At 39.9% G+C, this 18,255-nt stretch overlaps 1 pseudogene; it reads right to left on the reverse strand.

Annotated features, from left to right (window-relative positions):
• Nucleotides 1–4,366: 4,366 nt before the first annotated feature.
• On the reverse strand, nt 4,367–10,979 carry LOC100022201 (lactosylceramide 1,3-N-acetyl-beta-D-glucosaminyltransferase-like; annotated as a pseudogene).
• Nucleotides 10,980–18,255: the final 7,276 nt, after the last annotated feature.

An 18,255-nucleotide genomic window follows, 5' to 3' on the forward strand; every position in this document is an offset into this window, starting at 1 on the left:
TACAGACCTAGTAGCAGTACTGTTAAAAGTCATGATACATACAACTAACAGAACTTTAAGGTCAAAGAGTGTGCACAGTTTAATAGCCCTTTGGGCATAGTTCCAGATTATTTTTCCACAATTTTTGGACTTGTTCACAAGTCCACCAACAATGCACTAGTGTATCTATTTTCTCTCATCCACTGGAACATTTGTCATTTCTGATAGGTGAGAGGTTGTACCTCAAAGTTCTTTTTATTTGCATTTCTTTCATAGGGATCAATAGGGATATGGGACATTCTTTGATTTCTTGTTCAGAAGACTGCCTGCTCATATCCTTTCATTCTTTTTTTTTTGCCAATTTCAAAAGTATTTATTGGAAATGCCAGAAAGATTTACTAAAATCAAAACAAAACAAACAAATAAAACACTATACACTGTAGTTCTCTGTTACAATATCATAGCAAAATTTGAAGAATATAAATATTGAACATTTTTGTATAAAATCAGCAATAAAGAAAAAGATTAAAAAATAACAGAGGTAAAAACAATTCATGGCAATAACCCTGTGTGCAATCATCTCAAAACTTCTACTCAAGAGACCATCGAGGCTGATTTTTAAAATTTATATAATGATAAAATTAATACCATTACAGCCCTGCATGGGAGCTCCAGCAGGTTTTATTTCCTTCCTTTTAAAAAGGTTGGAATCCTTTTATTTGTAAATACTAATGACTAAGAAAGTTTCTAGCATCTCCATTCTTAAGAATGAGTGCCGTAGTATTTCCTTTCAACTCAAACATTTAAGTTTCGCTTCTATTTTAAAGCAAGAATAATAATGAAAAAAACCATAAAACAAAACAAAAAAAGCAGGAGAGTCCTTTTAAAGCAAATAAATTACTGTTTAAACAAACAGACCTGCTGTAAACACCAGAGCGTTTCAAAGGTCAGAGCAATATTAGTATTTTTATCCAACAGCGAATTTAAATAACTACGAATTACAAATGAATCTAGCATATATCTAAAAGTTAAAGGGATATCATCAATCACCAACTAGGGGGAAGTGATCCTAAAGTATCAACCCATCTTTATTAAAATAGTTAGGTATCATTTGCAGTATTTAAAATGGCAAGGAAGACATAAATCTAATGATATTACAATTAATTATTTTTTATTTTTATTTAATTTATATATTATATATATAATATATATTATTATAAAATTAAAATCTACTGTATTGTAGAGCTACCAGGAACCTATCTATAATTGTTATATTCGTTTAACTGTCATTTAGTTCAATATTGGCTTCAGTAAACTGATTACTGGCTGAGCAATGTAATCAAGCCTTACTTCAGGGTCTAGAAAAACAGACTCATCTGCCTGCAAACAGCTCAATTAAGTACATAATAAGCCAGGTCTATAGAAAGGGAGATTATTTTTGTTTATTTCAGACTACATTCTATTGGTGAAATAGTTTAACGGTTGCGAATGGGCCTTTTCTGCAGCTCTGTCTGTTCAGGCCAATTCAGAATGAGTCCACACTGTTGTTCTCATTTTGGAGAAAACATTTTGACCTGTGAATATTCCCTTTGCAGCAGATTAAGCAGGAAATTCATTCACATTTATTTTTATCCCTGCTTTTTAAAAGCCAAGGGAGGGTGCATCATTAGGCAACTCCCGTTGAATCAGGATGTAATTTTCATCCCTTTATTCCTTTAGTTATAGTCTTACATTTTCTGTAGAACCTACTTTTGGAAACTAACTTTCTATCAAAATAAGAGCCATCACTCCATTTTGCCCTCAAGCTTGAAATACTGAAAAAGCAAAGTCCACTATTGACAATAGTTTTGATGTAAGGAGGAAGATTTAATGCTAAACTTTTGTGAAATTCAATTGAGTCGAAATTTGCATTAGCAAATTTCTACCTCCGTAATTTGTTTTTCCTTTTTAAGATTTTAAGATTTTAAGATTCATGTATAAATACAAAATCTTTTAAACGTGATTTACATGGGGAACATAAGAGACTTCCTTTACATGTAGCTTCCCTTTCCTTTTGAAAAATTTCCACTCGTTTTCTACCCTACCAGTATTTTAAAAGTAATCCATCTGAACATAACCCAAAGCATTTCTTTTTAAAGAATACCTATTTCCCAAGTCATACCTGTTTTAATAAAAGAACTTTTAAGTTATCAATTCAAAATATATGCTACTAAAATGAAATCTTACTAAAATGAGAATATACTGTAATTTTACCCTAGAAAAGGAAGGGTTTAGTGGGCAAGCAGGCCATTTTTTGCAATATATTTATATTTCTTCCTATTCCAATTCAAACATACTTAAATTTTGAAAAGCACAGATTGGGATGTTATAAAAAACATGCTCCTTTCTTATATAGTTTTAGGGGTAAAAGTCAGTAGATTATATAAACTAGCCTAACACTATTTAGAGATTATTGTATGGAGTGATCAGGCAGAGGTAGTATCTCTGGTATGGAGGGCTTGTTGTGCCCTCCTAGGGCAGCTCTCCAGCCTCTGACCCTCACCTGACACCCAGCTCTCACTTGGGGCTCCCAGTAGCTGCTAGCATGAGGCAGCGGCCACACCCTGGGCAACAACTTCGACAGGCCGGCTAAACCTTGTGAGGGTAGCCATCAGGTTGTCGTGGACCCCTGGTGAACCAGGGCTTTGCTCACCCAGCATGTGAAGACTGCTTCGGCTGAACAGACGGAAGAAACCAACAAGAAGGTTCAACAGCTGAGAGGGCGACGCAGCAAAGCACTGTGGAGTGCTCAGGGCGTGTTGGAGCACAAAAGACAACAGGGCCATCCAATGCAGCTGAGGAAGTCTCCAGGCATAACGACTTTTCATGCCACTGGACCAAGGTTTCCAACGCAAGAGAGTGGGACTGTCTCTGTGCATCGACTTTTCCACTTAAATCTCCTTCACGCACAAGTGTCTTTGTGCACACTCATCTATACACCATAGATGAAAACACACAAAGACAATCGTCATCCTCGGTTACCGAGAGACAACTACTATAACTATACTACGTCAATGTCAAATGAAAATTATTTTGCCCATATTTAAATAATGCTTACCTTTTTTTCCCCTTCTAAATTTTTTTAAATGACCAGATCTATTAGGTCTTCATTGACAACTCCCCTGTGATCTGTATTTTCCAGGTTAATTTGCCTCCCCAACCTTAAAGTACTCTTATTTTAAGATATATTTCACCATTACACGGACTGTTCCAAGTTAAAGTTAATACCAAGAATTTTTTAAAAAGTAGCTAAGAACTCTCTGTACTTTAAAATATACATGGGTCGTGTAAACCTCAAAATTTCTTAGACTTATAAATGTTGGAAATTTCACCATTGGGAAATTTCATACTTGAAAATTTTCCTATTGATAGTGGGTCTTGGCTATTGGAATGTGAACCCCATTGGCATGGGAGGTTCCTCCTCCTCCCTTCTTAAGATTACTTTAGGACAGAAACTTTTTGCTGAACAATGGAAAGGACTTTGACCTATGCTTAAGCATAGAACAGGAATTTCTTTGAGTCATGATTGATTTTGGAATTGATACAATGGAGATACTTGGAATCAATCTCCACCCTACTCAGTCCTAACAGGATTGAGGAAGGGCTGCAGCATAGATCAAAATTTAATTATTCCAATCTCTACCCTACTCAGGTTAACAGGATTTAGGAAGGGCTGTAGCAAAGGATCAAAGATTTAATTATTTGAAAATATGACCTTCAACAGACATGTGCAAAGCCACAGACCTCTGGGCGGTCCTGGGTTAAGCTAGAGCCTCCATTGGCACAGGGAAATTGATGGACAGTGATTGGTAGATATGAGAACTGAGGGGAGGGAACTTGGATGGTTTCCTTAAGGATAGGGGGGTCTGAAGACGGGGGGGGGGTTAGGAGTTTGTCGGAGTGGTTGCGGTGTGCTCTGAGAAGCTTGCTCTGAAGGAAGCTGAAGGTGGGGGCTCTGAGACTGTTTCTCCATTTTGGTCACGTGAGTAATAGGGACTGATCTCCTTTCTTTGCCCCACCTATCTAAGGGCTTGGGCCTTTTGGCCCAGCCTAAACAAAAGGGGTATTTAAGCCCTATTCCCTTCTCTCCCTTTTTCTCTCTCTCTATCTCTAATTCCTTTCTTCCTCCTATTGTAATTAAACTCCATAAAAGATTGACAGCTGACTTGAGTTTTCATTTAGGAATTACATAGCTGAATTCCTTGGCAACCTTAAATTAATATATATCAGTCTTTTAAAAGTGATTTCCTTGTCACAGGCACTAAGTAACGATTTCATTTCACAAGTCTTAAATTCCTTGAGTTGAAATTTAAAATTTTAGGCTACTAAAAAAATAGAAGTTGTAGAGTTGGATTTTTTTTTAAATCAAAGAAAGGTTCTGATTGGCTTAGCTTTCAAAACATTTCTTTGTTTACCATATTCACTGTGGATTTGGATAAACATTGAAAAGTTTTCTTTCAGGTTTGGCTCAGTGACATTTGAGACAATATTCAAGTACTATTAGTAGAATGCTGCTTTACAAGGATAGATGTCCACATATTTTGGTTTACAAAGAAGCAATATTTTAACCATTCTACAGTATATCTGACCCAAAAAGCTTTTAGAAATTGTCTTGACTTTATAATCTGTTGCTGCCTTCCATAGGTACTGAAGGTCTTGCAAATGTCCATGAGATGTTATCATTTTTTTCAGAAATACAGGGATGATAGGGAGCTTTTCCTTCTTCAGAAAAAAATACATGATGCTGGGGTACAATATTCATTTTGTTGGCACACAGACCCATAAACACATCATCTATGTAAAGACTTGAATTAAATGTTTGTGATGCTTCATATACCTTGGCCACTACATCACCGGAGATGACATAGGCAGCTCCGGCTGTGTAGTCTGGGTATGAAGGCCAATGATACATTTCATATGGGACATAATATTTGCTGTTCTTCTCCCTTATGGGAGGAGACCCTCTATGAACTCGTCATACCCAAAAATCGTGAACACCAATTTGTTCTAAACTTCGAAGGTATTCAATGAGATTTGGCATGTGAATAAATATGTCACCATCTGCTGACATGACAAATTTGGCATGTGCACAGTGCATGTTGACCCATCTGAACTGCAAAAGCAATTTTAGGGTAAGATTGTAGAAAATATCAGTGAAGTTTTGCTGAATTAAATCATTATACTCTTGATCGTCTAAAAAAAGCTCATGTTGCAGCCTTTCTCTCTCAGATTTCTGAGGGTTATTAGGACTTCCTAAAGCAAAGAGAGCTTAATGGTGGCATTCAGCTGAGAACGAAGGTATCTATCATTACCCCATGTCTTTCTAATGGCGTCTCGGCGATCGCGGTTTTCAGGAGACGTCTTTACGAAGAGCAAAAGAAGGACATCTTGTGCTCTACATTTCTCCTCATGATGAATCAAGTATTGGAAGCCAGCCGCCCCTTCCAAGTTGTGCTGGAGGGACAGGCTATCGTTCACAAAGCGGTAACTATTTATGAGGTATCTGTATGAGTAGGACTTCACATGGCTCATAATATGATTATCGAGGGGATCCCCAAAAAACATGAGGCTTAGTAAAAAGCAAGTGGCAAACCAATGTACAAACTGCCATTTTTTACTCTTCAACTGCTCACAAACATTCTGATGTTTGTCCAGTCCTTATTTGACTAAAGGATCTGTTTTAAAAGCATACTTGTCCAGTCCTTTGGATAATACAGAATTTTCTTCTTCAGAACAGATGTCCATTGTAGTTAATGCATTGCCTGGTAGTTAGTTATCCTTAGAAACCAAGCTGGTGCTTCTTCTTTCACAAGGGCTTTCCTCTGAGATTGCATTTTGCTGACCTCTGGGATTGCAGAAGAATGGAAGACTCCGAGGATGGAGGAGGGGAAGGACCCTGACACTGCCTCCAAATTTAGCCACACTTGCATCCGTCATTAGGTCCTCCTCATAATTTTCATGCAGCAATTTCGATTCAGTTGAGATCTTATCATGGATTTTAAAGGCGACGTTCAGAAAGGCAGGTGGGCTGGTCCTGACATCGGCTGTGTTTTTTCCCAGTCGTTGGGTATTTTCTCCTTTCAGATTTTGAAAATGGATCTCTTAACACTCTTGACATTGTGTCACCTCCAGCACAGACTCCCTCTGTGTGTGCTTGATCTGGTTCAAGTTTTCTTTTTGGTCATTTCTACTTCTTTATACAGCACATCAGGTCCTGGTATGTTAGCATCCAGAAGGAGGGGAGCCACCAAAGCCGCCATGGCTGGCTGCACTGCCTAATCGGAGATTGGCTTCACCTCTCGCTCCGAGGCTGGCCAGGCACAAGGAGGAGTATCTTCCTTTCATTCTTATTTATTTATGTATGGCAATTTGTCTTCATTCCCTATATATTTGAGAAATAAGCCTTTTATTAGAGCAACTTGCAGAGAAACTCTGCTCCCCTCCATTCCAATTTTCTTTTTATCTTCTAATTTTGGCTGACTTGGTTTTGTTTTTGCAAAACCTTCTTAATTACATGTAATCAACATTTTCCATTTCACCTCTCATGATTCTCTCTTATTTTGTCATAACGTCTTCCTGTACTCATAGGTTAGACAAATATATTTTAATATGTTTTCCTGATATGCTTGTGATATCACTCTTTCTGTCTAAATCATGGATGCATTTTGATCTTTAACTGGTTTATGTTGTGAGATGTTGGCCTAGAATTACTTTCCGACAGACTACTTTAGTTTTCCTGGAAGTTTTGTGAGGTAGGATCTCTGGGTCCATCAAATACTGGATGCCACAGTTGTTTACTATGGTATATTGTATACTGAGTCTATTCCATTAATCCACCATTTGATTTCTTCCCCAGTACTGATGATTACTGTTTTGTAATATAGTTTAAAATCTGGTACTGCTAGGTTTCCTTCCTTCACATTTTTTTCCTATTGATTCCCTTGATATTTTTGACTTTTTGTTTCTTTTTTTTTAATATATTTTATTTGATCATTTCCAAGCATTATTCGTTAAAGACATAGATCATTTTCTTTTCCTCCCCCCCCCAACCCCCCATAGCCGACGCGTAAGTCCACTGGGCATTAGATGTTTTCTTGATTTGAACCCATTGCTTTGTTGATAGTATTTGCATTAGAGTGTTCATTTAGAGTCTATCCTCTGTCATGTCCCCTCAACCTTTGTATTCAGGCAGTTGCTTTTCCTCGGTGTTTCCACTCCCATAGTTTATCCTTTGCTTATGAATGGTGTTTTTTTTTCTCCTGGATCCCTGCAAGTTGTTCAGGGACATTACACCGCCACTAATGGAGAAGTCCATTACGTTCGATTATACCACAGTGTATTAGTCTCTGTGTACAATGTTCTCCTGGTTCTGCTCCTCTCGCTCTGCATCACTTCCTGGAGGTCGTTCCAGTCTCCATGGAACTTCTCCACTTTATTATTCCTTTTAGCACAATAGTATTCCATCACCAACATATACGACAGTTTGTTCAGCCATTCCCCAATTGATGGGCATCCCCTCGTTTTCCAGTTTTGGGCCACCACAAAGAGCGCAGCTATGAATATTTTTGTACAAGTCTTTGTGTCCATTATCTCTTTGGGGTACAGACCCAGACTTTTTGTTTCTTAAGGTGAATTTTTTCTAGTTCTATAAAATAATTCTTTAGTAGTTTGATTGGTCTGTAAAAGCATTTTATAATTGTATTATTCACAGAGCCCTTGGTATGCTTGGAAGGCAGTTACAGAATTGTATTTTATATTGTCTGGAGTATTTTACACTGTCTGCAGTTTTTTGAAATGGAATTTCTCTTTCTATGTCTTCCTTCTGGAATCTGTTGGTAATATATAGAAAAGCTGATGATTTATGAAGGTTTACTTTATATTTTCAACTTTTCTGGAGTTCTTAACTATTTCCACTAGTTTTTAAATCCATTCTCTTGGTTTCTCTAAGTCTATCATCATATCATCTGTAGAGTGATGGTTTTCTTATAGTCCATTCCTATTGATTTAATTCCTTTTTCTTGTCTTATTGCTATAGTTAGCATTTCTAGAAACAATATTGAATAATAGTGGTGGTGATGGCTTTCCCTGCTTTCTCTCTGACCTTCTTAATCCCCTTCTTTTCTAGGGACTGATCTCAACCAGTCCTTTCCCCTTGAGTATCTCACTCAGATTTAGAGGCTAAATGCACCAGGGCAACAACTTAAGCCTATTAGCTTCAAGTCAACTGAGCAACAGCATCAGTCTTTTTGCATCCTTTTGTATGGACTCTTCTCTTGTGCTGTCCACTTGGCCTCTGTGTGCAATTGATAGATGCTCCCTGTCACATCTGGGGACATCACACCAGTGGAAGTGGCCTGCATCAGTTAGGAGGACGCCTTCAATAATCCTACAGAGTGGTGGAGCATCATATAATATTTTATTTTATTGCAATTTCATCACCTGAAGAGGAATCATGGAATAGAATTTCTTCAACAAACGGCAGCATGAGGGAGCCACTGGCCCAGTGAGCTGAACATGGTCTCCTAACTAATATGCAGGGAATCTTATTTCACACATCTCCTTTGAAGCCCCCGCACTCCTAAGCACAAGACTTTAAATGGACACCAATTGGGGGGAGGCTCACTCATTTTGATCTGCATGGGGGAGCGGTGACAAAGTATATCTTAGTATTATTAATGTAGGAAAATCTATAGCTGAAGAGACCTCACCTCACACCTGAAAGAGCTAGCTCAGCCTATTACCTGTATATTAACATTATCCAGTTACTCAGCTTTCTGAGCTCACAGAGTTTCTATGCCACAGCAAGGAAAGATGGGGAGACCTTGTCTCCCTTTATCTACCGCACACCTCGGTCCTCTTGTGAGCAGGCATTTGCCAGCTCAATTTGTTTCCTGGTGAAGCATAGGGTGAGAGAAGGAAAGTGATGTTCCTCTTTCTGGTCCCCAAGATACCATCACCCTGGACCCTGGAGGAAGTATTAAATGAGTGGAGGTCTAGTATAAGTTTGGATTACTTTCCCCCCTAACCTTTACCTTCTTTTCTAGTGACAGCTCTATGACAGAAGAGCAAGGGCTAGGCAAATCAGGTTTGAACCCAGGTCCTCCCAATTCCAGGCCTGGCACTCTATTCACTAAGTGCCTTGCTGCCCCCAAATACTGTTGTTCCATTATTTCAGTTGTGTATGACTCTTTGTGACTCTGTTTAGGGTTTTCTTGACAGAGACACTAGACTGGTTTGCCATTTCCTTGTCTAGCTCATTTTACAGTCAAATAAATGGAGGCAATCAGGGTTAAGTGACTTGCCCAGGGTCACACAGCTAGGAGCACACATCACCCTTACACAGTTATATAAAGTAATTACACCAAGTTTGTAATTCACTGAAACTCTCACATCCTTTTTAGACAAGAGGTTTTCTAGCTGTGCCTTTCCCATTAGGTTTGTGTGAAATGGATTTTTTCCCCTCAACTGTAAAACTTTTTATTCATCACCATTCTTTTATTTATTCAACATCCTGGTAGTCGAGACTTTTGGGGTTCTAACTTTGGTTTCTCAGGTGAGCTATCCTTTCCACCATGGAGTAGTCAGCAACTTTAGGAAGTGTGGCATTAATTCCTCCACATCAATCATTAAGAAGAGATCAAACTCTTCATGACTACTTTTTCGTTGAGGGCATTCTACTAGGTTGGAAAGCACTGGAAATAATAGCAATCATTTCTCTAGTGTTTTACGATTCACAGAGCATTTCAAATCCATTCTTTCATTTCATCTTCATAATAACCCTGTGAATAAATTCTTTTAATAACTCCATTTAAAAATAAAGAAACTGAGGCAGACAAGGCATAAATAACTTGCCCCCAGTCCCACAGCTCTAAGAGTTTGAGGTAGGAATGAAGCTCACATCTTCCTGATTTCAATACTAATACTCTCTTCACAATGCTATGTAGCAGCCCCAAACAGGAAGCCAGTTGATAGGAGGTCAATGAGGGGAGAAGAGAGAAGGAAGAAGAAAGGACAGAATATAATAAAACTGGAGTCAACCTTGGAGATGGTTCTGTTAAACCCTCCTTGTTCTATAGTATATTTGGAAACAGGAACTTATAGAAATGAAATGACTGGTCCAAGGTCATATTCATTGTTGATGGTACAGTGTAGAATCCAATCTCCATTTCCCAAGTCCAAGCACATTATCTTTTCTTCTAAATACTTCTGAGATAACATTTGGATGCCTGAGAAAAATGATGTGAGGACTGGAACAAGGAAGGAGAGGCACCCCTGAGAGTCAGAATAGTTTATGGAAGTGAAATATTCCAAATTTCACAAGTTTTTGTCAAGGACCCATGAGACCTAATTTCCTGGGGGGCGGAGATTTTCAGTGGTTTTGGCCACCACATCCTGGACTTGACCCCTGGTTCCTGGCTCTGGCTGTTCCTTCCCTTCTCACATCTGAGGCCATCCAGCTCTTTGGAGCTGATGATCCACCATGCAGCCCATCAGTATGGCTCTTCTTTGCCTTGGTGAGTCTAGGGGATAGACTTGAAGGGAGGAGAGGGATTTGGAAAAGATCTCTGAACAGGTAGAGTTTAGAAGCTGGGTAACAACAAGTGCTAAAGACAGGCTACATAGAGTGATTAGAATCCTGCAACCTGGATCTGCTTCTGTCTGACCAAGATGAAATTACTGTTGGTGGGGACAAATGAGAAGACTTCTCTCACAGTGCTCTCCATTATAGGGCTGTGTCTCTACCAAGGAATCAAAGCACAAAAAGGTGAGTCCTTTCCTCCAAATGCCCCTTGACTTTACTAGATCAATATTGACTCTCCCTTGCTATGCTGGGGATAGAGAATAGGATTGAGAGAGGACTCTCTGGGATAAACTAATGGGTAGATAATCCAATAGACCCATATTGGCAAACCTATTGCATTCATTCTGAAGTGGGATGCTCTTCTCCCACTCTGCACCATGCCTGAGGAAATTTTTCATGTCATCTGCCCCTCTTCCCAGAAGCCCAATTGAAATGTTCCTCCCTCCTCTGTCTGGGGTAAGGGAGGGCTCATATGTGGTGTGAGGGTGCAGTTTGGGCACTCAATCTCTAAAAGGTTTGTCATCACTGCAACATACTAATGTTCAGAGAGAGATAGAAGGTGGCAAATGGAATAATAGAAAGACACTGAGATCCTTCTGGAGATCAAGACTATAATTCCCTTCGAGCTATTTTCCTGAGACAACCCAACTATGGTATTATTCCAACCCTTATGTCCTCCGTTGCAAGAATACCAATATTTGTCAGGGTTCTCCAGAAAATCAATGCATTATCCTCTGGAAGTGGGGAAGCTCATGACATAGAAAACAAAGTAAACAAAATATAAAGTAATGCCATAGCTGAGGGGTTAAATGGCACCTTTCCACTGGGATTATGGCTCATCCATACTGTATATATCTTCTATGCACATAGAAGCTGGTATGCTGAATCCCCAATGAAAATGGAAGCTCCTTATGGGCATGGAATACATCTTTTTCTTTCTTTGGATTGCCAAATTTAGCACAGTGCCTGGCAATGGTAATAATTTAATAAATGCTTATCTACTCGTTGCGTTATTGAGATCTTAGTGACCTCCTGTAGCTGAGAGAGGGGAAATCAGTACAAAACTAGTCCTAGGAGCCAAATGAAAGGACTACGTCTGCTATTTGCTGCCAGCATCCCCTCTTTGCATGATATCTTCCCTTTCATCCTCTCTGAATCTATTTCCCAGTTAAGGAAAATCCCTTTATTCAGATTTCCCCAGAGTATTCTTAACACTTTAAAACCCTTGGGACTGTGATTCTGGAGATGAGGGGAACTTTAGAGTCATCTGGTCATTCCCTCTCTTTTTGCAGTTGGAGAAAACAAGACTCAAGGAAATGAAGTAAATTCAATATGGTTACACATTGTTAGAAAGCCAGGATTCGAATCTAACACTTCAGTTTCCAAATCCAGTGACCATTTAAGTGTCAGTAATTTGTTTATTGTGGAGATCTGTCCCTTGTCTATGATCCAGCACTGAGAGACTGAGAAACAACTCGCTCACTCATTTCATCAGTTTTTATTCAGTCCAGACCAAGCACTGGGGATAAACATGAGGGTGCCATTGTCTCTATCTTCAAGGACCTTCTATTCTTTTAGAAGGACAAAGTACATATTGGAGATGGCAGCAGGGAAGGAAGTTCGGGTTTATATGAACCCAGCACATTGGATCTCCATGATTTTGCCAGTAGCAATGGAGGTACGGATATTTTTGCTGTTGAGAAGCCAAGATTCCAACATGAGTGGATACTCACACCATTTAGAGAGCCTCTTCATGTCTCGGGGTCCCATTTCTCTGATGAGAAAAATAAATCTTTGTCTAGTTATCTTGAGGGGCTGTTGTCAAAAGAGTTCTTTTCTAGGTTTCTAGGTGAGATCAAGATGAAAGACCTTTGGGTTATCCTCTTCATTCATCTCATCCCTATCAAAATGAGGCCATAGATGTAAAGTGCTTTTCATACCTGATTCAGGCTGTATATAAAATTGAGCTAGAATTAGCTATGTAAATTGCCTAATGTCTAGGGGGAAGCTGGGTAGCTCAGTGGAATAGCCCTACAGATGGAATGTCCTGGGTTCAAATCTGGCCTCAGACTCTTCCTAGTTTTGTGACCCTGGGTAAGTCACTTAACCCCCATTGTCTAGTCCCTTTTCCTTGAAATGAATACATAGTATTGATTGTAAGGTGGAAGGTAAGAGTCTTTTTTTTAATTGCCTAATTTCTGGAGTCATTAATGGGGGTGGGGTGGCCTTTTTCCTGAGCTAGCACTCCCGAGAGTTCCAGAGACATGGACTAAAAGATTTCTGGGGTTGCTTCTATTTCTGAAGACAAGTAGGGATCCGTGCACTTAGATGAAAAAATATTGATAACTGGTTCTATATAATTGTTTTTCTTTGGAGTTCTGTGTATTTCAATTTAATGATTTAAAAGCACGATTCAGAGGAGGGTCCATAACTTCTACTACATTGATTGGGAAAAGAATCCATGAACCTCACAAAAATATTGAGGGTCTCTGCTCTGAAGCTTCTCATTTTAAATGGTTGGCATGTTCTCATGTTCAGTATCTTGGTGCTGAGGGTGCTGACCCTAGAAGGGTCATTGTTGAAGGAAGGCAGGAGAACAGGAGTCTTTTCAAAGATACTAAGGGGGAATCTGTGTTCCCCTCTCTCCATCCCTGAGGATCTAGAGATGACTACCCAGAAAGTTTTATCAGCTCTTCTCTGCTGATGCTCTGGGAAGATGGTATGTGGATATGCAGATGGAGGCTGAGTGCTGTAATGGATAGACCACTGGGTTTGGAGGCTGAGCACCTCCCCACCTGCCAAAGGTAGGCTCAAACTTGAACCATGACAGCTGTCACCTCCATCATCATCATCATCATCATCATCATCATCATCATCATCATCATCATCATCATCATCATTCTCCCTAATGTTGTGTTTATCATTTTGTTATCTGTCCAGGAACTCAAGGTGTGTATAGGCAGAATCTGGTTCCTTTGAGAATGGTAAGGGGAAAAGTCTCAGGTGGGAAGCAGAGGGCACAGTCTTCTTCTTTACCTTTCTCTCATTCTGTCCACTGAGGGAAAGGATTGGTTATTAGTGTCTTGGTATCTCTAGTCAATGAATGAATCAATAAGTATTATCAAGGGCCCAATATATGCTAGGCATCCTGCTAAGTTCTGGGCATACAAAGTGGGCTAATACAGTCCCTGCTCTCAAGGAACTTATAACCCAATGGGAAAATAAGCAAGTATATACAGAGCAAGCCATATCCAAACTAAATGGGAAATAATTGAAAGGAGAACGTCTTGGATTTGAACCAGCTTAGGGAAGGCTTACTGTAAAAAGTAAGATTTTAGGTGGGTCTTAGAGGAAACCAGTGTGGTCATTGGGTCAGAACTGAGGAGGGAGATTGTTATAGACATGGAGGACAGCCAGAGAAAATGCCAGGAGTTGGGAGATGGAACAGGCAGGAGGTCAGTGTCAGTGGACTGAAGAGTAGAGTTTGGGGAGTAAGAAGCTTGGAAAGATAGGAGGGAGTTACATGCTGAAGGGCTTTGAATGCCAACCAGAGTATTTCATATTTTTTCCTGGAGGCAATAGGAAGCCACTAGAGCTTATATGGTTAGAGCGCTACATGATTGGCCCAGTGTTGTAGGGAAATCACTTTAGTTACTGAATAGAGAATGTATTGGAGTGGGTAGAGACTTGAGTTATGCAGAAGTTCCAGCAGGCTATTCCAACAGGCCAAGTATGAGACAATGGTGCCTACTGAAATAGAAATGTGTAATCTATGTGACACTATTACTTGTTGTATTGACTGGATGCTCTGGCTTATGACTATGACTAGAGAGAGCTACTACTAAGTATGGGGACACACCTGATGGTACTTAGTTACAGTGGAGGTAGAGATACTAGAGAGATAGAGAGATATGGAAACACAGGGATGCTGCCACAGGGGATTGCTCTAGATAGATACTGAAGAATGCTCTGGACTGCCTATTGATCCCTAAAGGCTAATATATCAATGCTTTCCTACCCTCTTTCTCCCCCTTTGCTCCTTCCTTAACCACCCTCTTCTGGAAGTCTTTTGGCTTCCTCCCTCCCTCCTGAGTGGACTATAAAATACTCTAGTTTTTTTTTTTCTCAGGTAAGGGGGTTTATTGTGATAAGAGGATGGGAAACTGAGGTAAGAGGGATGAGGGTTTCCCTAAACTATAAGGTGAATTTAGGAGGGTTATGACAATAATCAGTCTTGTCACAAACTGCGACAGAGAGACAGTCAGAGATGGAAGACAAGAGTTAAAATCTTCTTTCTTCTTCACAAAGCCACCAAAATAGTCTCTCTTTCAGTCTGGCTTTTCCTCTAACTGTTGGTCAGTCAAATATCAGAGACAGTAGAGGTTTCTCCCTTGGTCAGAGAGCCCCCAAAACCAAGCCAGCCCCACCAAGGTCCTCAGCCAGCCTCAACTGCCAACTCCTGGGAACTCCATTTGGTACCTTCTTCTTGATTGACAGCCAGGTCCCCAGCCTTGGTTCTTGCATCTTGGCTTGTCCTGCAGAACCTCTCTCTCTTCAAGTCTCTACCACACTACATTAGGGTGGTGGCAGTGTCAGAGGACAGAAGACAAGAAGGTGGAGTAGTGGAGGGATGCTGCAAAGAGGAAATCGTCAGGCTTTCATAATAGCTTGGACCTGGGGTAGGGCAGTGAGAGATAGTAAGGAATCCAGGTTAATTCCTGGAGTGTGAGTGTGAAGGACTAGGGAGATGGTGGTAACCTTGACAATAATAGGGAAGGTGGGTGAGGGAGGGTTTAGGGTGGATGGTAATGAGTTCTGTTGTGGGCATATTACATTTAAGATAACTACTTATCCCATGACCCAGAGACTGTTGGAGATGTGACATTGGAGGTCAGCGCAGGCTGGAACAAGATGGGTAGATGGGACAGTTATTAGCATAGAGATGGTAATTGAATATATGGGAGCTGATGGGATGACCCAGTGAAGAATCAGAATCAGAGAGGAAGGAGAGAAGAGGCTGTAGGACAGAACCCTGAATGTGTCATCTGGATCCAATAATGCAGATAGAAAAGGAGCAGTCAGTTACATAGGAGGGGAACCAGGGGAGAGAAATGTCCTGAAAACTTAGAGAGAAGACCGTATCAGGGAGAAGAGAGTAATCAATAGCTGTGTCAAAGGCTACAGGATAATCAAAAGAATGAGGAGAGAGAAGAGGCCATTGGATGTGTCAGCTAAGGGACTAATTTGCCTTCTTCTGTTTGATCCAGTAATTCCCTTGCTAGACTCAAGCCCCAGCTTTCTTCCATTTCCTTTCTGCCCCTTTGTACTGACCCCAGTATCTTCCTCTGTGAAATGGAGAGAATAGTACCAAGGGCTATCTGAGATATTGTTTAAATCTTTCAAAACACTGAGCCAGTAAATAAACAGTAATGGTGGTTATTTCTTAAAGTGGAGAAAGGGAAGGTGGGAACTCCTTTGAGGGCAACAACTCTAGGCCACAGGCCTTATTCCCCTAAAAATAGATTACAAAGACAAGTTTTGGTCACTTGACAAGTGTAAAGGGTGAATATTATGGTTGAGACTGAAAAAATCTAAATTTCAATGGTCGCCAAGGGAAATCCCAAATAATAAAATACCCAAGTCAGCTGCCAAATTTTTATGGTGATATAATTACAACAGGAGGACGAAAATATTAGAGAGAGAGAGAGACAGACAGACAGACAGACAGACAGACAGACAGATTGACAGACAGACAGAGACAGAGAGAGAGACAGAGAGACAGAGAAGGAAAGAGGGAGAGAAGGAAAGGAGTTTATCTCAGAACCACTCTGGCTCAGGCTAAGCCAAAGCAGGCATTAAGGCCTTGGAAAGCCAAGGCAGAGAAAAGGGGTCAGTCCTTATCACTCATGTGACTAGTCTGAAGGAAAGCTGTCTGCAGGGCTCCTCCAACTTAAGCTCTAGGATCGAACTGAACTCTAGCCCTCTCCACAGGAAGTCACGAGAACTCAGTCACAAGGCTGTTCTCTATGTCACTTCCTCTGTCTCACATGTGCCAATGGTGGCTCAGGCTTGACTTAGGACTGCCAAGAGTTCTGTCTTTTTTTTTTGGTACATGTCTGTTGAAGGCCATTTTCTCAGATAATTAAATCTTGAGTTTAATGCAGACCTTTCAAAATCTTGTTACACTGAGTAGTGTGGAGAATGTGGGTTTCCAAGACCTGATTCTATTATTCCAAGTATCTCTATTTTGATTGATCAGGAAATAGCTAAATCCAATCTTCTAAAGAATGGTCTGATTAGGGTGGAATAGTTTTGAAATTCACCATCCCCCCCCCCATTACTCCACCCTATTCAGACAGTGCCTTAGGGGAAGATAAAGTTGCAAACTCCTGATTGAACAATGAAAAATCCCTAACTCATACCTTATAGTAAAGCTAGAACCTTAAGGTAGATCTATTTTTAGATCTAATACAAAAGGATGCTAAGGTTAAATTAATAACTAAAAGGCCAAGCAACTTACAAAAGGCAAGCTTAACAAAAGAGGTGTGAAATATTCAGTAGATTTAATCTAGCCAGAGAAGGTGAGAACAAAAGAAGAGAACTAAGAATGGGCAGTCCTGGTAAAAAGCATCTATTGTGATTGGAAGATGTGAAAATTTAGGGGAGGTGGCATAAGAGAAATTTTTTAAAAGGAGTATGCTGTTCAGGTAATTGAGTTAGTTGGAGTTAATTGGAGTTTGGAGTACTGGAGCTTGCTTGGAGACGATCTTTTGGTGAGTGATAAAGACTGACTTGCTCTTCCTTAGTTTGTCTCTCTCTCTCTCTCTCTCTCTCTCTCTCTCTCTCTCTCTCTCTCTCTCTCTCTCTCTCTCTCTCTCTCTCTCTCTCTCTCTCTCTCTCTCTCTCTCTCTCTCTCTCTCTCTCTCTCTCTCTCTCTCTCTCTCTCTCTCCTTCCCTTAATTCCTTAATTTATATTAATTAAAATCTCTATAAATCCCAGCTGACTTGGGTATTTTCATATTTGGGAATTTCCCATGGTGACCACTTATTTTTTATTTTAAGTCAAAACACTAAAATTATCCTTTACAGTTTGGCATTTACAGTTTTTAACATTAACAGTGTTGGCAACAACATTTTGCCGGTTACAGATTTTGGCTGACCACTTAGGTTGTAACAAAAACCCTAAAATTTCTGTGAAATCTCTTTCCTTTCTCTCTTTATTATTTGCTCTGTCAGTCTTTTTAAGCATGCTATCTTGGTTTCAAAACACAACTGCAAGAGTGGGTGAGTAAAAAACATTTCGATTTCTCCTTAAATTAAATAGAACACAGCTGTTTTAAATCTTAGCAACAGGGCCCTAAAGTCCTGGCTAGGAGAGCTGTTTCTAAATCTCCTTTCTTTCAGGGAACAACTACCTAGGTTATGCTTATGGGAAATCTGGAGAAAGCTTTGGCCTTGTACTATTCTCCAAGTGGTTACTTTATAAATATGTGGCTACAGTCAGTTCACAACTTTCTTAACAACTGGCTCATCAGCTCCATGACCAAACTTATAAAATCCGTATTCCTTTTCTCTCTGAATTGGCTCATTCCATGGAGCTTATGGAAAATTATAATTTACACAGTACTCCCCCTTGGGATTTTGATTGTTAAAGC

The sequence above is a fragment of the Monodelphis domestica genome, chromosome 4 (assembly GCF_027887165.1).
Source record: "Monodelphis domestica isolate mMonDom1 chromosome 4, mMonDom1.pri, whole genome shotgun sequence".
NCBI classification, from domain to species: Eukaryota; Metazoa; Chordata; class Mammalia; order Didelphimorphia; family Didelphidae; genus Monodelphis; species Monodelphis domestica.